The sequence below is a fragment of the Coregonus clupeaformis genome, chromosome 4, assembly GCF_020615455.1.
Source record: "Coregonus clupeaformis isolate EN_2021a chromosome 4, ASM2061545v1, whole genome shotgun sequence".
Classification (NCBI taxonomy): Eukaryota; Metazoa; Chordata; class Actinopteri; order Salmoniformes; family Salmonidae; genus Coregonus; species Coregonus clupeaformis.
The window spans coordinates 24120483-24143565 of NC_059195.1; positions in this window are offsets into that span (position 1 = coordinate 24120483).

Sequence of the window (23083 nt, forward strand, 5' to 3'; positions counted from 1 at the left end):
AATTCTAAAGGCATGAGAGGAGGACTTTAAGATAGTTTATTTTACCAATAAATAAAAATAAGGGATGGCAATTGGATGATAAATTACCAATATTACCTAAGTGATTGTTAGGTAGGTGATAATATTGACACATGGGCAGTGACATGTGTCAAAAGGAGGGATGGATGGTAGAACAGATTAGACAACACTTTGTTGCACATGGGATTACTAATTATATAAAAAAAATAAAAAAATAAAAAAACTTTTGTTCAAGATGTGTTATCTGTGCTCAAAATAATCACCAGGGCAGACAAAGGGCACCTCAGGGTGAGTATCCTCCGGCTAAGTACCCTTTCCAGCAATTGGAAATGGATTTTATAGAGTTATCACGGAGTGAAGGAAAGACATTTAGAGTAACCCCAGATAAAGATGGGTTATCCCCCTTTGAGAAAGTGTTTGGAAGACCTTACAGAATGCCACAGTTGGCAGGACCAGACAGGCAGACATAGAACTAGAGAGCACCCTAGCAGAACACGTGAGAAGGTAGTTTATTAACCACACCTGTATGTCAGAGGTTTTGTGCCCCACAGGTGAACTAAAGGAGAAGGTGACCCACTCTATCTAACCAGGAGACTGGGTGTGGATCCAGTCCCTAAAGAAGAAAAAACTGGAAGCAGCCCCGTTGGGAAGGTCTATATCAGGTCCTGTTGGTGACGGCCTTCGCTGTAAGAATCGCCGAAAGATCCACCTTGGTGCATGTCACTCACTGCAAAAAGGTAAACCCAGTTACACCTGACGAACAAACACAGAGTTAGGAGAAAGAACCGATCACCACTAGGGCTCGGGGGTTGGCTCCTTAACGAAGATTCCCTTACCCTGTCTGATCATCCCTGTGTGAGTTCGATAGAAGGTAAAGCAATGGGTTGGCCTCTGGCATCTGACATGTTCTCAGGGCGAGGGTGGGGATTCACAGGTCTCCTGACGGTAGGTAGCTGTCTGATTGTGGGGGCCATATTCCTAACACACTCAAACCCTCCTGATCCGCCAGAAGTAGTAGTTAACCTAACAACAAGTTGATAAAAGAATACCTTAACACAGTCTATGAAGGCATAGGAGACAACTAGACGTAGGGAAAGGGGAAGTACTAGGGACTGTAGGGAAGGACATCACCATATGTATGTCACCATGTACATCCTGGGACTATGTAGTTGCTCATACCAAGCGGGGTGGGGGGGATATGTCAATCTCCATACACAGTTTAAGGACAGGTGTAGTATTGTGAAAGTAGGGAATTACCAGAAATGGCAGTGCGACCCATATAAGGGTAGGTACTGTCTGAAAGTCTGAATTACGCTAAAACAGGTTACAGACCTGAACAAGTGAGATATCCTCTTCAACTGGGGCACCCTATATTGTAAACCTCTCTGAGGGAGGTAGTCAGACCGGGGCTGTGGTGAAGGAGTCTTGTAGTAACTTGCACTATCTGTATCCCCCGATAACAAAGTCACCCCGACCTAGGTTGCCTCCGTTTGAAGTCTCAGGGGATTCTTATTGTTTTTCTAGGACTAGTAAGATAGGATACAGGGTTGGGCATCTTAGCTCCTGCTCCCACAGAGAATGTCACAACTAAAGAGACCATGACTAATCTCTCCTCTTTGTTGCAGCCAGAGGATTTTAGGAACCAAAACCAGGCCCGTGCTGACATCTGATGGTTGTGTGGTGATAACAGATTGTGAACTCACCTACATACGCAAACAATCAAACGTGTCAGAGACTGGTGAGTTGTCATGTAGAAAGTGGGACCTCCTCCCGGGATCCTTTGATGAAAGGATATAAATTGATGGGATAGGAGTACCTCGAGGGGTTCCAGAAGAATTCAAAGCTAGGAATCAAATCGCAGCTGTGTTTGAATCAAGTATTTTCTGGTGGTCAACAATTAATAAAAGCGTAGGTTGGATAAATTATATGTACTATAACCAGCAAAGATTTATAAACCACACTCGTGATGCAATAAAGGGATTAGCTGAGCAGACAGCGGCAACTAGCTTAATGACATAAAAGAATAGAATAGCTTTAGATATGCTTTTGGCTGAGCGGGATGGAGTTTGTGTTCTGTTTGGATCTATGTGCTGTACTTTCATCCCCAACAATATAGCACCGGACGGGTCCGTGACCAAAGCGCTTCAGGGACTCACCACGCTGGCTGAGAACTCTGGTATTGATAGCTCCCTAAACGGTTAGTTTGATAACATATTTGGTAAATGGAAAACTATTGTTGTAACTATTATGGGTGAAGTTATAGCTTCTATGGGTATACTTGTTCTTTGTGGATGTTGTCTTATTCCCTGTGTCTGAGGGTTGGTGAGCAAGGCGGTTTCCCAACAGATGGTGAGATACGGCCCAATCCCGGACTCCGACCTAAGGAATGAAGGATATGACCTACCAGGCTTGGTGGAGGACGACAACGATCCAGATAATTTGAGACTGGATGTTTTCCTAGAACTATAAATCTCTAGTTTAAAAGTTATTGTAATGATATTTTGTGTATTAAAGTCTCATTTTAAGAATGATGTACTAGTTACCATTGCTAAAAAGTAATGTTATGCTTTTAATCAAGGGGTAACCCTGATGAACCTGTAATGTTTTTATATGCAAACCAACTTATATACTTCAATGAGTGTGATTCATTTCTATAACAACATATATTTTGTATGTGTGTAATATTTAGTCAAAGGGTGGAATTGATAGATTCATTATTAATGACTAATTATTACACCCTGAAACTGTGTATAATGTGTTAGAAATGTGTGAGTGTAGGACCAGTAAAGGCTATGGCATTAAGCCACTATTTAGCAATGTGAGTAAGAGTTAGGCCAGACAACAAAGACAACTGAGAAACTAAGATAAAGAGGCCTCCCAATTTAGGGAGGGGAGAAACTGTTATGAAAACATGGTGCAGAATATTGTGAGAACGGCAATAACTGAGTAAAGCAGGGAGTAGGATATGTGTGTGTGTGTGTGTATGCATGTGTGTATATGTGTGTGAACTGAAGGTCAGTAGAGCAGTTTTAGAGTGGAAAACTACAGCCCGCCTACAGAGGGAAGGGATTTATTTTTGTATGACGTATGAGTATAAAAGATGGACTCTGAAATTGTGATGGCAGAATTCTCAATGAATAAATATCTCTGACTATGCAGACCGGGACTCTGGCCGTTACTTAAATCCCAAAAGACTTACAACCTTTTGGGAGACGCACAGAGACACTAAAATAGTTTGTTAAATAATTCACATAACACTCCCACATAGGGTTTTCCAAAAAGGCATCCAAATCAAAAGTAGCCATCTTAAGCTAGCAACTCGAGCCGACGAATACTGAACACAAAACCAGTTAGTCACAGCTGCCAAGCTCAACACTGAACCAGACACTAAACCAATTTGCATGAGTGGTATGGGTATCATTGAGATAGATCCCGGACGAGCCCCCACATTATGTTACAAACCCCGTGGCTTTAAAAGTCTAGGGTGGATGGAAAAGAGGCCCATAACATAACTCATGCAAATTAGGCTACTGCCAAGGAACAGTGAGAACAAAATACGCCAACAACCAAATGCTACCGTCAAACACAAAATATATATTATAAAACGCACAGTAAATGGTTTGGGGAAAAGGGGCTGAGCTGGACCCAAGTAATGACACAATAAAGTCAAAAGCCCCTAAACTAATCTTGCCTGCCCCAATAACTACTAAGCTTACTGCTGACCATACAAAAATAGAGTGGGTGGTCCGCTCAGGTCTAACTAGTGTGTTTAGACAAGGTTTTCCTACAGGTAGTGTATGCCCAAGGGCGACTTGCTAAATCCCCCTTTTCCCAGGCACAAACAAACAATATAGGTACCATACGGACTAATCAGTTAACGAGTGAGTACACAAAAACAAGACACCACCGTATACATTCTCACAAACAAAAAGAGTCTCTGTCAGCAAACACAACTGACTAGCTTTTAACACAAGGGGATGTGTGATATGATTGGGTAAGAAAACAGAAACAGGTGGTGCAATCAGGAGAAATGTCCACTGATTGGTCCACCTCAGCAATCAGCAGATTGTGGTCCTCTGTAGCTCAGCTGGTAGAGCACGGCGCTTGTAACGCCAAGGTAGTGGGTTCGATCCCCGGGACCACCCATACACAAAAAAAAAATGTATGCACGCATGACTGTAAGTCGCTTTGGATAAAAGCGTCTGCTAAATGGCATATTAATTATTTAATTTAATTAACTGATGACTGACAGGTGGGACACCCCAACGACCTCCAATCAGGAACACAAAGGACACCTGTGATTAACACAAACACACATACAGGATACCTGTATCCGTAACACAGTCACATTGCACTTATGAAAATATATATATCACAAGGATGTGGTAGCCTAAGCCAAATGGTGTGTTAAACACTTCTCCAATCTTTGTTGAGATCTGATATTCTGCGCAGCGCAAGACGAGATGTAGGCCAATGTCATAGGCCTATCGTCAACCAATATTTCTCAAATCCTTACCGGATAAATTTCAGCGAAACTTGGAGAGGACAGTTAGGCCTCCTAACTACTTACAAAAAGCATGCTTCTGATAAAGAGATACACAATTAAGTAAATAGCCATATTAGACTGAAAGATAGTTCATTTCGTCAAACTTTCTCTCCATGCTCATTAGTTGCTCCTTCAACATATTTGCTCCTACTTCACTCAATCCCTTTTTAAAAGTCTCCCATCCTAACTGTTTTGCCTGAGACCAACCAGAAATGTTTCCTTGGCCAAATATTTCCAGATTTTCATAAAAATAGCCACACATGGGGTCTCTCGTTTCTGCATCACGAAAAGTTGAGCAAGGCAAAAGAGTTGGCTACGCTTCAATTGCTTGTTCGGTGCAACATACTACAGGAGACGCTAGCACAAGGTGTCACCTAGACAGTGTCCTTGGCCCCCACCTGTCTGCCATGGTTTTCTTGGGTACACAGCAAGCGGGAGGCCGGGGTGACACTGTGTGCTAGCTAGCACACAGTGTCGCTAACTAGCAAGTTAGCTAGTTAGCACACAAGCTAGCTAGCACATGGACTGCAGGAGAAGGGTGCAACTGCAGCCCGCTTCTGCATGTGTGCATTCCTTTATACTTCTATTGGTCCATTTTTAAGCTATGACTCCAGTACATAGGCGGGAGGCAGGGGCACTCCAGTACAGTAAACTCTGATAAACTCCACAGAAGAAGAAGAGGCAGGGGCGACAAAAGGTAGCTAGCTATAGCTAGTGCACACCGGTAGAATGTCCTTCACTCCTGCCTGTCGGGCACTGTTTTCCCAAACTCTGTTAATGACGGCGAGGGCAGGTGGGCGAGGGCAGACGGGAGCGAAGGACACTATGTTCTAGTTTAGCCAGCTAGTCCTAAGGAGGACTCTGATACACAGCAGGTGGGAGCGACACCATGTGCTAGATAGATAACTAGCAAGCTAGTACACGTTGTTGTGCTAGCGGGAGACGCGGGAGACCGGTAGACAGTGTCCTTGGCCCCCGCCTGTAGGGCATGGTTTTCTCTGGTACACAACAAGCGGAAGGCCGGGGTGACACTGTGTGCTAGCTAGATAACAAGCTAGCACATGGTGTCGCAAGCTAGCTAGTTAGCATACGGTGTCACCCCAGCCTTTCGCCTGCTGTGCTAGCGGGGGGCGACCGGTAGACAGTGTTCTTGGCTCCCACCTGTCGGGTTGCCAAATGTTTTTATTCATTTAGGCTACACTGTCCCGCAAAATCATCCTGTTGTTCCGCATTTTGGTATTTTAAATGTGGTCACCATAGTCTAGAGAAAATAATAGTTTGCGACCTAAACAGATGACAAATTACAAAATGTTTAGAAAATTATTCGGACAACATTTTTAATTTAAAGTTGCCACTCTTGCTTGTCCTGAAAGTCATTGCTGTGTGGCTTCTGTGTGGTCGTGAGAGGAGCAAATGGCGCGAATAACGTATTTTGTCCCCATAGCACTTGCTCAGTATGTCACAGAAGCAAATGGCAGTTAAGATGCTTAATTCAAATTGTAATAAATTCAGTTGTTAAATTGTGCTTCAATAAGATTACAGTCCATTTTCAGTCATATTCTGCTTTCAGTCATAACTTGACAAGCTAAATTTGTCTAATTTTTTTTCTATTTTATGAATATTTAATTGTGGATATTACCATGAAGCCACGATCATTTAATCAAATTGTAGGCTAAGCAATATATTATAATTTTTGTGGATCTCATGTTTTCAATGAGTACAGCAAGGTAGCGGTCAGGCTGATCTTCGACTAAATTTGGACCAAAACGGACATAGCCCAATTTGGGATTACTATTTTTGGTCAAAATAACGTTCACAAAGGACGGACCTGGTATCACCCGTAATTCGACGTCCGTGGACGTCTCGTGCTGAGTCTGATGCCCTCCGGTCACATCTTGTGAGCTCTCTTTTACACCTTAATCTGCCACTATTCTTTCCACTGCAATGAAATATACACATTATATATATATATATATATATATATATATATATATATATATATATATATATATATATATATGTTGTGCATGCTTCAATGGGGCAGAAGCCTGTGAGTTCTTGTGATTCTGGATGGCCAGATAGCTACCAACAATGACAAGAAACTGCCATGTGGGGAATCGTAAGTGACTAGTTTCAGCTAGTTTCATTTTATGATCAATTAACATCCAAAAGCATAGATTACAATATAAACATCAGCAGGCCATAAAGATACATGTATTACAATAGACACACACCACAATAAAGGTGCTAAACATGTTTTAAACATAAATAGAACAGGGATACTGTCAAGTCCTCCTCTTGTTCACCATCCAAAGGACACAGGGACAACTCAAATTTCTGACTCAATCTTTTTTATTTTTAGTTTGCTTTCAGTTGATTGGTCTGTCCAGTAAATTAGCCAGTAAATTAGGTTGTAAACCTTTAAAAGACAGAACAAAAAGTTACCATTTTAATTAAACATTTTAATGAACTTAAATTAGTTTAAACATTTAAATAAACATTCTAAATAACTTAAATGAATTAACCATTTAAGCCTTTTACCATTGGCGTCTTTGGACTGAACCTGTGAGTGAACTTGGAGTCTTCTCTCTGAAGTTTGTTCTTCTGAATGACTGAGCCCCTCCATGCCTTCACAGGTGCTCCAAATCAGTGAAAATGACTGATCAGGTGACAAGCAGCCGGTTTGCTGCTGCTGGTGCACTCTGGGAAGTGTAGTTCTTTGACTCACTCCTGAGATTCAGCTCAACACCTCCCACTTGAGATCCTGTTTTTTTCAAATCCAGAGAGGTCACACAAGCCCTTCCCACCTCTGTTTGTTCTTCAATGGGAAGTAGAATGACAAGGCGTTTGACATCTCTATGAATAATTGTGGCTGGGATTTTGGTTTGAAGCCTCTTCGTTCTTTCACCGTTTGCTCTTGTGGGCCCTTTTTTGCTGTTTGACTTTGTGATGCGAACAGGATAGCTGGGAAAAGTCTTCACAAGCACATCTCTTACGATGCCTTTGCTGTCAGCATTGACACCGACCACTCTAGCCAGCTTGTACTGTCCTCTTAGGGCGTTTTGGTCAGCCAACCAGACCACATCTCCAACAGCAACATTTCGCTCTTTGGTGTGCCATTTGTTCCTTATGAACAGATTAGGTCCAGCCAATTGGCTCCACTTCTTCCAGAAATGGCTTAACTCTGCTTGAATATGTTTAAGTCTTTTGTAAGGGTAGCCATCAAACTGGAAATCTCCAGGGTCTCCCTTTGGATTGGTACGTCCTAAAAGCAGAGAATTCGGCGTGATGTACTCTACACAGTCTTCTCTGCTTTGAGTTCTTGCATCGATGGGTCTCTCATTAGCAAGGTTGAATGCCATGAAGAGAAAAGTTTGGAATTCTCCCCACGTGAAAACACCATCTCCACCAAGGTTGCTCAACGCCCGCTTCACTACTTTGACAGCTGCCTCTGCGGCACCATTCCTATGGGGAGAGTCTGCAGGGTGGATCTTCCATGACCATTCTGTACCATGCTTGGCAGCTGTGTCTTCAAGTTCAGACTTGTTTAGTTGGTTAAGGAATTTTTGAAGTGCGGGTTTAGCTCCCACAAAGTTAGTGCCAGGGTCTGACCAGAGTTTCCTGGGGTGTCCTCTCAGTGAAGTGAACCTTTGATAGGCTAGCAGGAATCCTTCAGATGACATGTCACTCACCACTTCAGTGTGTATGGCTCGGGAAGCCATTCAGTAGAAGACTATTCCCCATACTTTGAGTCTAGTTCTCTTCTTGACCTCATCTTTCACTTCATAAGGGCCGAACAGGTCCATGGTGGTGAATTCAAAAGGTGCAGCTGGGCCTGTTCGCTCTAGAGGCAGGTCAGCCATGATTTGTTGACACTGTTTTGCCTTGTTTTTCCTGCAGACCACACAGCTGTCAACCATTTTCTTGGCAAGTCTACGGCCTTTTATTACCCAGGCTTTCTTCCTCATCCGGAGAAGGGTTCCCGCCACTCCCTCGTGGTTTGCTTTGTGGGATTCTTGTGCCAGCAGTGTAGACACCCATGCTTCAAAGGGTAAAACTGGCACTGCTGTCTTAACTTCGTTGAATGTCTGAATTCTGCCTCCACAAACTAGCAGCCCAGAGTTCACATCTTTGTACACTGTCAGTCTGCTTAGAGTTGTGTCTGAAAAATCTGTACCTTCTTGAGCTGCGAGGAAAAGGTCTTTGAGTGCATCTTCATGTTCTTTGACAGTCAGCACAGCTTGCTTGGGTGATCTTACCTCCCTCTTTGCCTGTTTAGGGGCCCGGCCCTTCCTCTTCAGCCACTGCTTGGCTGCTAGACAAACCCAGGCAACGACTCTCACCAGTTTGGACAGGCTACTGAATCTTCTTACTTCCACAAGATCTTTAACCCAGCCAGTGGGCTTCCTTCTAAGAAGAGTTGGGTTTACCACAGGTATTCCCTCTTGAGTTTCACTCTTTGGACTGTCCTGAGTGCCTTGTAGGTCTTCTTTCTGCTGACTACTTCTTGCTTGAGCTCTTGTTAATGCACCTGAGAATGCCTTCCTCTGGAGCTTGTTTACACTCTCCCTGGCATGAGCTGCAACCTCTCCAGCTGATTTTATAGGCCACTCCTCCACTGGCCACTTTAGGAACTCTGGTCCATTTTGCCATGTGGAATTCTCCTTCAAATCTTCAGGAGCACCCCCTCTTGTTATGATGTCAGCTATGTTTAGATCACCACGGATCCACCACCAGTTTTGCACTTGTCCAGCCTTCTGGATTTCACCCACTCTATTTGCAAAGAAGGTTTTGTACCCATAACCGACTCTTTGAATGGCTCCCAAGACCGTTTGACTGTCAAGTAGATGGAACCATCTCTCGATCTTCATTCGAGCATGCTTTTCCACATACTTCCTGATCCTGGCTGCGAAGACAGCACCACAGATCTCAGCTCTTACAGCTTCTCCCTTCTGATCCAGGGGTGTCAGCTTGGCTTTTGATTCAACGAATCGAACTTTAGTGCCTTGACTTGTCTCCCATCTTAAGTACATCACAGCTCCATAGGTTTTGTCACTTCCATCAGAGAATGTGATGCCCCAAGGTTTCCCTTCCCAGCCAGCTGGTGTGAGAATTCCTGTGGAATTTCACCTCTCCAAGCTGCACATATTCTTCAAAAAGCTGGATGGCTTCTTCTCTGAGGCTTTCTGAGAGAGGTTGGTCCCAGGTTTCTTGGGTTAGTTTCCCACCCCCTCCCTCTTGGAATGCTTTTCGAACAAGAATTGCTCCCTTCTGTTTGGCAGGTGTAACTAAGCCAATTGGGTCGTACAGTCCAGCCACTTGGCTTAAGAGAGCCCTCCTAGTCAGTGGGTTAGGTGTCTCAGTTCTCACCTCCTCCTTGAGAAGATTTTTTCCAACTCTCATCTTCTTTTTCCTTTTGGAAAAGTTAACTGAGGTTAACATGTAGAGCTTGTCTTCATCCATTTGGTAGCCGATACCCAAGGCTTTGTTGTCTTCGTCCCTCATTTGATTTGGAAGAATTAAGGTTTTACTTTGTGTCTTTGTTAGAACCTCCATCTCCATTCCTTGCCTCCCACTTTGCCCTGACCGGACCCATGGTTTGAGGACGAACCCTCCAGCTTTCAAGATCTCTTCGACATTTGCTGTGATTTTGTCAAGTTTATTCAGGTCATTTTGGGAGGTTAAGAGGTCATCCACATAACTGTCCTCTTCAATCACTCTGCGCTCATCCTCCAAGTGAAGAAAGTTGGGCAGGCGAGCTGTTTCCCTCATAGCCAACTGAGCAATGCAACCAGCAGGTCTGTCCCCAATGTTGATTCTGGTTATTGCATATTCACTTATCTCTTCATCTGGGTTGTCCCTCCAGAGGAACCTGTGAAGATGCATCTCACGCTCCTCCAGCCATACAGAGTTGTACATCTTTTTGATGTCTCCTAGAGATGCATATGTCCCTTCTCTGAACCTCAGCAAGACAGCTCTTATAGGGTTGAGAACATCTGGTCCCTTCAGAAGAAGATCATTCATACCCACGCCTTTGTATTTCTGGCTACTATTCCATACAATACGAACCGGTGTTGTCACCGAATGAGGGTTTGGTGCCACCAGGTGGCTTACGTACCACACTGGTCCGTTCCACTCGTCCATGATTTTGTTGGTGAGCTTTATGGCTGCGCCTCGCTCGGCCATTTCATGGATCTGGGTAGCATATGCGACTTTCCAGTCTGACTCTCTGCTTAGTTGCTTTTCCATCCTTAAGAAACAAGCCTGGACTGCACTTTTGTTGTTCGGGAGAGAGGCTGGATCTACCGTCCAAGGATACTTTGTATCCCAATGTGGAGCCGGTGAGTGAGCATCCCCCTTCTTGTAGGTGAGGCCTTCTTTAATGATCTCCAGTTCCCTTTCCTCTGCCAGGGTCATTTCCTTTCCTCCTGGTGGACAGTTTCCACATCGGCATCCTCCACATCTTGGCTCACATGCAGCTCCGATGCTGTCCCAGTGCCACCACTCAAGGAACTCACGGTTACTGGCAGCTGTAAATTTGGTCTGAGTCACATCCTCCTGCTGTAGCTGGGCTGTGTCAGTTGTTGAACTTGTGATTTCTTGATATTTGACAGCTGCTGTCCTCATGGAGTGAGCGAAGTGTGTTTTGGACTCATATGCTGCAACCTCCACTTCTTCAAATAAGTCGGGATGTGCTCCACCCACTGTTTTCCCCAATGGACCCTCCCACAAGACAAGGTCTCCGATGATTTTTACCCTCTGGGGAGCGAGTCTTCCCTCTCGGTGGCTAATGAGAAGTTCAACCTCTTCTGGCCTTTCCAATTCTGTAAGTTTGACTTCTGGGAAGAATTTTTTCAACTTCTCAGGTTCAATTACTTGATGCACTCTGGCGATTTCATCCAAGACGTAGCAGACCATTTCATGAGCTCTCTCTGTCCCTTTAGGTGTCTTGACTCTGACTTTGAGGAGATACCTTTGTGTGTTCACCTCCATGGTCATACCACCAACCCCATGCACAACTAAAGTTATCTTCTCATGTCTTAACCTCAGTCTTTCAGCAGCCTTATGGGTAATGTAGTTTGTGTCTGAAGCAAGGTCAATTAAAGTCCCAATCTTCTGCCCTGCATTTGCCGTGACTTGCATCAACATCATGATGACAGGAAGTTCAGAGAGCCCATTTCTCTGCGGTAGCTCAGACTGGCCTGAAGCATCGAGTGTCACTGCGGTTTTGTTGGTGTTGGTGAAAGCCTTTCTGCATCGATCTGCCATTTCCTGGGAAAGTTCAGACAAGATCTCCTCTTGTTCCTCCGTTAGCTTGCTTTCACCTTTGCCGTCTTTTCCACTCTTTCGCTCTTCCCCTCTTTTGACTTCTCCTTTTGGGCAGAGGAAAAAATGGTGGTCTGGGGCACCACCTTCCCTTTTACAGTCTTTGTTTCTGCATAGGAAAGTGTCTCTGCAGTATCCATCTTCATCATGGCATCCGAGACATTTTCTGCATGCTCCCAGCTTTCTCAATACAGTTCTCTTTTCAGGTAGTCTTTTGAACTTTCTACAGAATAAGATTTTGTTGTTGTGCCCACTATCAGCACATACACCACATACCTAATCAAGCTCTTCTTTCTTTGTGGTTTTTGTTGAGGCAATCTTTCTCTCATACTTCTTGTCCAAACGATCTGATTTTTCCACCTTCTCCACAGTTCTGAGCTGTTCGAGTCTCTCTAGTATTCCTTCTTGACTTTTCAGGAACTTCAAGAGCATGACAAAGTGGTTGTCTGATGTGACATTGTTTCTGGGTTCAACCATGAACATCACCCAGTCTCTTTTAATGAAGTCAGGCAACTTGCTTTCAATGGATCTAATTACCTGTTGGTTATTTATGGCTCCAGAGTTTCCTAACTCTGTGAGATCTGCTAGAGCCTTCTCCACTGACTGTATGAGATCAATTACCTTTCTTGGTTGGTTCCCTTTCACATGTGGCATCTTCTCCAGCTCTTCCAGGATTTCCACTATGATGGTTGACTTGTTGCCATACCTGTTCTCCAGGACTCTGAACATGTCATCGGCAGTGGTGTAGGTTGAAAGTCTGAGGTCTTTTGAGTTTTTGTCATCCACACTCTCCAGGAGTTGAATTTTCTTAACTTCAGTTGATCCGGATGGCTCTCCCTGCTTTTGCAGCCTTTCCCAGTCTTTCCTCCATCTGTGATATTCTCTCTTGCTTCCATTGAAGATAGGTAGAGAGATTGGCTTGATTCTCACTATTGGTGTGGATGTTGCCGGTTGGGGTAGTAGTTTCCCTCCTGTGCCTTGCTCATTGATCGTCCGTGCAGTGGCAAATTCAGGTCTCCTTAACTCAAGCCTGTAGTAGAATGCTCTTACGTCCTTGACTCTTCCATCTAATTCGTCCTTTAATCCTACAGGGATCCATCACTCCCATGTTGACATTGCTGAGATGGCCTCTTTTATTCTCTTGTCCAAGAGAGCGAGGTGCACTTCATAGCCCTCTAAATTGGCACTTTCCACAGGTACATCAGCCGCTTTATCATTGGCTTTTTCTGCTTCCAGGATTGCCACAAGAAGTTCACTCCTTCCATACCTCGACCACAGGTTTGTTTGAACAATGTCTCTTATCTCCGCCAACTTTGTTTCACCTTCATTTACAGATCTATCAATGTCAGCCTCTTGCTGTTCATTAAGACCTGGTTCCTTCTCCTCAGTCATGTCAGCCTCCAGTCCAATCCTGTAGTCATCGTTGGCATCGAGCATCTTTCTGAAACAATCTGAAAGCTTAGCGAATTCCTCCTTTAACTCCACTTGAAGCATGCTGCTTGCTCCTCTTGAAATGAAGTTGGCTTGTCTGGTGAAGCTGCTTTTTGCAGTGGTCCTCTCCTTTTTGAGCTGCTGGACTGACTTCCCCAGGACATCTTCCGCCATCTTGACTTCCTCTGCGTCAACAGCTTATTTCTGGATCTGAAGCCGTTTATCCTCAGGGCCAGGCCGCTCTGCGTGGTTTACAACTGTCAAGTCCTCCTCTTGTTCACCATCCAAAGGACACAGGGACAACTCAAATTTCTGACTCAATCTTTTTTATTTTTAGTTTGCTTTCAGTTGATTGGTCTGTCCAGTAAATTAGCCAGTAAATTAGGTTGTAAACCTTTAAAAGACAGAACAAAAAGTTACCATTTTAATTAAACATTTTAATGAACTTAAATTAGTTTAAACATTTAAATAAACATTCTAAATAACTTAAATGAATTAACCATTTAAGCCTTTTACCATTGGCGTCTTTGGACTGAACCTGTGAGTGAACTTGGAGTCTTCTCTCTGAAGTTTGTTCTTCTGAATGACTGAGCCCCTCCATGCCTTCACAGGTGCTCCAAATCAGTGAAAATGACTGATCAGGTGACAAGCAGCCGGTTTGCTGCTGCTGGTGCACTCTGGGAAGTGTAGTTCTTTGACTCACTCCTGAGATTCAGCTCAACAGATACAAAATGTGTCTTCCTGCTGGTAAGGCACAGAGATTAGCTCCGTGACATCATGGTCTATTTCAAAACCACGTTTATCACTGAAGATCAATATGGTAGCTGTTTGACTCAGATAAATTGAGTAACCATGATGACCTGTTGATGGTGTGTACTTGTAGGCATACCTTTCCTATCTGCCTGAGGAGGTAACCTAACTGTGAGTCAGATTTAGAGGAAGTTTAATTTCCTCTGAAGGACTATGTAGGCATATCTCTTTAAAGATACATTTTCAAAAGTTAATTCTTTACTTCAAATTCTGGTATGAAATGTAACTGTATGGTATAAAAATGACCTGTAATGCGTGATGGAATTAATGTATTATCCTGGTCCTAAAATCTCAGACTCAGTGTGTTCAAGACATCTGGGAACGAGCTCCGACTGGGAAAACATTTTTTGAGCGGTCATCCAACTCACAATTCCAACACTGGAACTCGGGCCTCTTTCTAGAGCTCCGACTTTCCGACCTGAAGATCACTGATGTCATGATTTGACCTCGTATTTTTCAGAGTTCTCAGTTGTCTAGAAAGCACCACTAGTTCCTAAGTTTCTGCTTGTGGGCATGGAGAGGTGTGTGCCTCTCTGTCCAATGAGGTCCAATTTTGGGGACCCTTTGTGCATGTGTGTGTGAGTGTGAACTGTGTATTTTGTGTGTCAGCAGACAAGAATGTGTCAGTGAGACCAATTATTATACTGAACATCATAGCGCTTGATGGTTTTTGCGACTGCACTTGAAGAAACTTTAAAAGTTCTTGAAATGTTCCGTATTGACTGACCTTCATGTCTTAAAGTAATGATGGACTGTCGTTTCTCTTCACTTATTTGAGCTGTTCTTGCCATAATATGGACTTGGTCTTTTACCAAATAGGGCTATATTCTGTATACCTTGTCACAACACAACTGATTGGCTCAAATGCATTAAGAAGGAAATAAATTCCACAAATTAACTTTTAAGAAGGCACACCTGTTAATTGAAATGCATCCCAGGTGACTACCTCATGAAGCTGGTTGAGAGAATGCCAAGAGTGTGCAAAGATGTCATAAAGGCTATTTGAAGAATCTCAAATATAAAATATATTTTGATTTGTTTAACACTTTTTTGGTTACTACATGATTCCATATGTGTTATTTCATAGTTTTGATTTCTTTATTAATATTCTACAATGTAGAAAATAGTAAAAATAAAGAAAAACCCTTGAATGAGTAGGTGTGTCCAAACTTTTGACTGGTACTGTATGTAAAAATGGACAGTTGCAAAGCATGCTGAGTATTATTCTAATGAGCTCTGCCCCAAAACAAGGTCAATAATAATACCCAGTGTGCTTTGCAGTTCATTTTGGTATGTTTACATTCGCATATACATGTATCTTTTTTGTTGTTGAATATTCTTCAATATTCTTATTGTTTGCCACATGGCCTTAAATTGTACCAATTTGTGTGTCTCGGTCGCCCATGCTATTTCAATAATAAATCATTAGATTGTTCCATTATGTTAATGATGGCGGATTAATTGATTTCCACGTTTTTAACATACGTTTTTCAAGATGAGTGATGAGAAGAGAATCGTCCAGCCCATTGGGTATCTCACTACACCCACATATGCCATGTCTTGAAATATGCAGACAGACGGATTAAAAGTATGTTTACGTTGTAGTACTTTTGACACCCAACTTTCTAGCTCCGCCCATAACTTTTGGACTTCATAGCATTCCCAGAAAGCATGGATTATTGAATCATTGTTGGTTTTACAGTTAAGACATGACTCTGCGTTATGCTGTAGAATTTGTGAATTTTGTCTCTTGTATAATACATTCTATACAATAGTTTATACTGGATTAAGTGTACATTTTTGTTAACTGGAATTTCATTCGTTATGCTCTAACCTTCCCTCCATCTTGTGCCAACATCAGTTATTTTAAAGTCTTGGTTCCAACAGTTTATATTTTTTTTGAAGAGATTGTCAGTTGGATATTATTTTGATACATTGATCTTTATGGTATTTTATAATTGTATTTTGTAATTGCATTTTGTAATTTTTGCCCATCCCTGCCTTCAGGGTCAGCTTAGATCAAGAGTGAAGCCATCAAGAATCTTCTTCCAAGCTCTAAGGGAAAAAGGAACTAATAGTACTCTTACGACATGGCTTTTCATTCACGTTTACTGTACTAACTCAATTGAGTAATACAGTGCCTTCAGAGCTTTGCACACCTGGATTGAACAATATGTGCACATTATTCTTTTAAAATTCTTCAAGCTCTGTCAAGTTGTTTGTTGATCATTGCTAGACAGCTATTTTCAAATCTTGCCAAAGATTTTCAAGCCGATTTGAGTCTAAACTGTAACTAGGACACTCAGGAACATTCAACGTCACCTTGGTAAACAACTCCAGTGTATATTTGGCTTTGTGTTTTAGGTTATAGTCCTGCTGAAAGGTGAATTTGTCTCCCGGTGTCTGTTGGAAAGCAACCAGGTTTTCCTCTAGGATTTTGCCTGTGCTTATTCTGTTTATTTGTATCCTAAAAAACTCCATAGTCGTTGCCGATGACAAGCATACCCATAATATGATGCAGCCACCACCATGCTTGAAAATATTGATACTGAGTGATGCGCGTTGTGTTGGATTTGCCCCAAACATAACGCTTTGTATTCAGAACATAAAGTACATTTATTTTCCACATTTTTTGCAGTTTTACTTTAGTGACTTATTGCAATCAGGTGTTTGTTTTGGAATATTTGTATTCTGTACAGGCTTCACACTTTTCACTCTGTCAATTAGGTTAGTATTGTGGAGTAACTACAATGTTGTTGATCCATCCTCAGTTTTCTCGTATCACAGCCATTAAACGGCAATTTCACCTTGGCTCTGCCACAGCATATAGTCATTGCTACAGTAACAACATTACGTTTTTTATTATAAACATCACAATTATCCAAACCACAAGCTAGAACTAGCACATTCTCATTTCACTGGTAGAATCGGGAAGTTTCGACTCCCAGTGTATTCGTCTGCTCAGTGAACCACAAAGTCCGGCATTCATATTGAATGCTGATACCGCCGGCTAGGTAGAGGGGGCGTGGCGAGGGGCATGGCCACAAACATGAATAATGGCGTTGTTTACTTTACAGTAATCTAAGAACTACTCTAAGCAACATATTTTTTAAAACGTTTGTTTTTCACTAATGTTTGTCTTCATGCCCTTGTGGTGTTCTGTGCCTGGCTGTGCTAATTACAAACAAGCTTGAAAATGAGTTATCTTTCACCGTTCTACCTACCAGAGATTCACCCCGATTCTGCCAGTGGCTTGCGGCTATCAAGAATGATGCGGTGACCAAAGATTATCAGAGGGATTTTCAGGCTGAACTGATGGGGAATCCATTTAGACTACAGCTGAGAAGTGATGCGATACCATCGATTGTTTTTGTTTGCAAGAAAACTGAAGATTCTCAATTAGAGGTAACTTAACGTTAGCTAGCTTGCTAGCCTAGCTGGGTAAGTTAGCTAGCTAGCTAAGGTTACAGTCCTGTATTGAATTCTGAAAGCCATCAGTTAATCATATAGCTATCTTTTGGTATGCACACTGTCAATCAATTTCGCCTACCTCATGGTAGTCACTGCTAGAATAGTAGTTACCTTCAGCAGAGTAAACATGTTTGTTTGTTCGGTCTATCTTTGACTGACATTAGCTAACGTAAGCTAGCTAATGTTACCAAATTGGTTGCCATCTATTCCAACCTTGCCTGGAAAACACTCCGTTACTAAAAATAGAATTGTCGATATAGCTAATTCACTCTCTGTTAGCAATGGTAGCAATGATGAATGTGTATAAATCGTCTATGGTTGGTTAGTTGGTTCTCAGCCAGTCTCAGCTGGCTAGCAATCTTGCTGCCAATTTAGCAAGTTGACAATATTGAAATGTCCATGTTAGGTATGCTTAGCTAGCCAGTCTAATAGAGATCAATACAATTAATGGGGTGGTTAAATTGTGTGTTTTGTTGTAGGTGGTACATAATATGATTCCACCAACATGCGCTTCCAACACCTTGCTCTGCACAAGGTGAAGGTAAGTTGGCCAAAATATTTACAAGCTGATGGCTAAGATAGCTCAATTTCCAGTAAACATGGTATAAGCATGAATTGGGTAGTGTTTGTATGGTTTGTGTTTGTTTTATGGGTTACAGGTGGTTAGAGGTTGCCTGAGGACCACAGAGTATGTAATCAATTTAGTCTACCCCTCTTCTCTTTTTACCTCTTTTTTTTTTTTACTCAGGTTATTTGGAGTCATTACACAGTGCCCTGCTGAAATGTACACAAGCATGCGGGAGCGGACATACCTTGCAGTTATGGAGCACAACAAGATTGTGGGACAGAAACAAGCAAGGGACACTGAAGGTATAAAATCAAGACTACAACAGTAAATGACACAACCACCTAATTCTTCTCTCTGCAGATTCTCAAAACACAATACAAAGACATCTCTACAAAATTCCCCTGCAAAGGGCTACTATTGATAAGAATGATCTGTCAAAGTCAATGGTCTGGGGAAGGTTTACAGACAGTACTTTGAGATTAGGAAAGGGGTTTTGGTTGTGCAAGGTTGTGCTTAGACAGTAAATGTATTGTTGTGAATGAGAGCAATTGAGGTGCCAATTCTCCTCAAACTCCCATACACAACAATTCATACTGTGTAAGAACTGCCGTCCTAAGACCAGATTCCATTCACTTTGTTGACTGATCTTTTCTCTCAAAAGCAGCTCCCAATATCCCATTATTATCCCTAAAAAATATGCTAGCCGGTTCCATTCGGTTGATATCTTTACCAACAAAGGCGTGTTGCCCTACGTCCCTTCCACAAAAATTGTAAAATGCTAACACCACAAGTACCAGCAAATCTAAAAGAGGACCAAACAGTTGGTGGTTAAGAAGCACTACACGACTTTTGGCAGACTCTTATCCAGCTGGCCCTTCACCAGAGACAGGACAAGCCCCTCTCCATAAGCACAAAGAGTCTCTGCTTCATAAGCCCACCATGCCGAACACCATTGCCAATGTACCGAAGCCGGATAAAGGACTATGGCTGCGTTTACACAGGCAACCCAATTCTGATATTCTTTTCACTAAATTGGTCTTTTGACCAATCAGATCATTTCTGAAAAAGATCTGATGTGATTATGACCAATTAGTGAGAAAAATATCTGAATTGGGCTGCCTGTGTAAATGCAGCCAGTGTGGCTCAGCTTAAGACCATGTGGAACAAGAGTCTCCAACCCTGTTCCTGGAGAGCTACCCTCCTGTAGGTTTTCGCTCCAACCCCAGCTGTAACTAACCTGGTTCAGCTTATCAACCAGCTAATTATTAGAATCAGGTGTGCTAGATTAGGGTTGGAGCGTAAACCTTCAGGATGGTAGCTTTCCAGGAACACGGTTAGAGAACCCTGATGTAGAACCACCATAAAATAAATATGGATATTTTCTATCAATTCTTCGAATGTTGTCTGTCCTTATGGATTCACATAAGATATTTATATAAGCTGTACAGGGCTCTGTAGCATCAAACAGATTCTAAACATTCAGATATCCAAAGAATGTTTGTTTATTTGTCAAAATCTAAAATACAGGGGAGTGTACACTATTTAATGCTAACTCAAGAGAACTGGGTATTCAACAAGAATACTATACAGTAAAAGTAACATACAAAAATGTTTTATGAACAGTGTAGTACAGTTCAGTGTGTCCAAGTGTGTCTCAGGTGTAGAGACACACAAGCGCAGAGAACTGTAGCTACAAATTGTTACACCAGAATTTTTTTGCAGACATCTTGTCTATTTCAAATCTTCTCTCATTGATTGAGACACGTGGGTGTCCCCCCCAAAGTGCTGCATATCACGATGACAGAGACCTGTCTCGATCAATGAGTGATAAGACTTGAAATAGACCAAACACTACATGACCAACAGTATGTGGACATCTGCTTGTCGAACAGCTCATTCCAAAATCATGGGCATTAATATGGAGTTGGTCCCCCCTTTGCTGCTATAACAACCTCCACTCTTCTGGGAAGGCTTTCCACTAGATGTTGGAACATTGCTGCGGGGACTTGCTTCCATTCAGTCACAAGAGCATTAGTGAGGTCGGGCACCGATGTTGGGCAATTAGGCCTGGCTCGCAGTCGGCGTTCCAATTCATCCCAAAGGTGTTCGATGGGGTTGAGCTCAGGGCTCTGTGCAGGCCAGTCAAGTTCTTCCACACCGATCTCGACAAACCATTCATGCGTAAGTACAATTACTTTGATCCAGTTTTTCAGTCAGTGTAGCTAGCAAGCTAGCTAGAAATAGTTTCTGCTAGCTAGTAGCTTCTTAACTTCATAAATCTTAGTACAATAGCCAGTGGTGTATAGTTGTGGCCATATGCAATCAAAATCAACTTTATTTCTCATTATTTAAATTCACAAGATAGAATGAACGCATGCGTCAGCCATCGAGTACTCAACCCCAGCGATTCTTGAGCTTGAATGCTGCCATTGGACGTGATGCAACGCGAGCTCAACATGGGCAGTATAGCAGCTTTAATTGATTTCAAAATAAGTATTTCCTCAATGGCTGATGGCAATGCCGGATGCCCGATGGCTATTTTGCAAAATGGGAAAAAAGCAATTGCGAACATGTTCTGTAAAGGTCTATCCATTTTATATTAAGACCTCAAACTACTGCTTCTCTCTACACAGACACAACATCACCCCAAATACACAGAGATAGCAGATCAAGTTTTCCACTAATAAATCCATGAAAATATAAGGTGGCAGCTTGAGCATTCCTGCAGTTATTTCAATTCAACCTTCACTAAAGGAAGAAGAATTTAGCCATTACTCTGGAGTGGAAACTCGTTTGTCAGCAGACAGGTAGAACTTTCAACACAGTGAAAAAGAAAAGTAAAAAAGTAACGTGATTAATATAGATTCAGTGACTAAGCTAAATGTCGAGCAAAAAAGCCTGAAGGGATTCCATCTTTTACAATTACTTTAACACAAATGGGACTACAAAGGCTTAATCCTGCAATTAAGATTTCATCACGACTCCAAAGTCATGAATATCTGATTATAGTTCCAGGGTAAAATATAAGGTAGGTTATTGAGGATCAATATGCAAGAGAGTAACCTATGTTTAAAACATTCAGTAGACTGTTATCCAGTGCAACATCATATAACTCTGAACTAAATACATTAAAGAAGATTTGGATCTTACAGTGGGTCTAGTGTTCCAACCATTCTCTAGAAGCCTAACTTAAAAGACTTGGAAAAAGAAGATCATAGACCTTGGCCCCAATTCAATTAAACTAAAATGGTGCTTCAGTTTTACTCAGAATGTTTACACTGTAAGGTGTTAAACATGATAAAACTCACACACCCTGCAAGCTGATCATTGATTAATACAGACATTCTGTATAACAGGTGTCGTAACATTGACCCAGTTGTACACAGCAAATTCCCCGGTATTAACACATTACAATCTATTTCATAAGGCCTTTTTTAGGGTTTACACTCAAAGAAATACTAGGTTGCTTGTATGACCCAACTGCTGGGTTGCAGGCATTGGGTCACTTATTTTCAAATTATTTTTTTAAAGAGCAAGGTTGGTTAGTTGAAGCTGGGATATAGAGATATTACCCAGCAGGTCAGATCAAAAGACTGGAGGCTTGGCTTATTAGGGGCGTGGCTTTCAATAAGTTATTTGTGGCCACCCAGTGAGTGTAAATGTCATTCCGGTTCATGTGTTCTGTTAAATTGTTAGCAAGTTACAATTGAACTTTTACACTTTTGTAGCTTTAATGAAGCTTACAGAAGCATATGTGTTCCTTAAAAGTCTATGCAAATCCTAATATTATATCAATGATGGAATAGTAACCACTTTAATGCAATATGTAAATAATGATGTTTGTAATTTTATTTTAGAATATGCAATTTGCAATAATATTGAAATTAAATGTTACATGGCAGTGTATAAACTTAACATGATCAAAAGGAATGACATTTACTCTCACTAATGGCCAAAATAACACAAAAAGACATGCCCCTAATAAGCCACACCTCCTAAAAATAACCTACAGTGCATTACTTTTTCCACATTTTGTTACGTTACAGCCTTATTCTAAAATGGATTAAATTGATTTTGTTCCTCATCAATCTACACACAACACCCTATAATGACAAAGCAAAAACAGGTTTTTAGAAATACCTTATTTACGTAAGTATTCAGACCCTTTGCTATGAGACTCGAAATTGAGCTCAGGTGCATCCTGTTTCCATTGATCATCCTTGAGCTGTTTCTACAACTTCATTGGAGTCCACCTGTGGTAAATTTAATTGATTGGACATGATTTGGAAAAGGCACACATCTGTCTATTTAAGGTCCCACAGTTGACAGTGCATGTCAGAGCAAAAACCAAGCCATGAGATCGAAGGAATTGTCCGTAGAGCTCTGAGACAGGATTGTGTCGAGGCACAGATCTGGGGAAGGGTACCAACACATTTTTGCAGCATTGAAGGTCCCCAAGAACACAGTGGCCTCCATCATTCGTAAATGGAAGAAGTTTGGAACCACCAAGACTCTTCCTAGAGCTGGCCACCCGGCCAAACTGAGCAATCGGGGGAGAAGGGCCTTCGTCAGAGAGTTGACCAAGCACCCAATGGTCACTCTGACAGTGCTCTAGAGTTCCTCTGTGGAGATGGGACAACCTTCCAGAAGGACAACCATCTCTGTAGCACTCCACCAATTAGGCTTTTATGGTAGAGTGGCCAGACGGAAGCCACTCCTCAGTAAAAGACACATGACAGCACAGAGACAGATCCTTGATGAAAACTTGCTCCAGATCGCTCAGGACCTCAGACTGGGGCGAAGGTTCACCTTCCACCAGGACAACGACCCTAAACAGACAGCCAAGACAACGCAGGAGTGGCATCGGTACAAATCTCTGAATATCCTTGATTGGCCCAGCCAGACCAGGACTT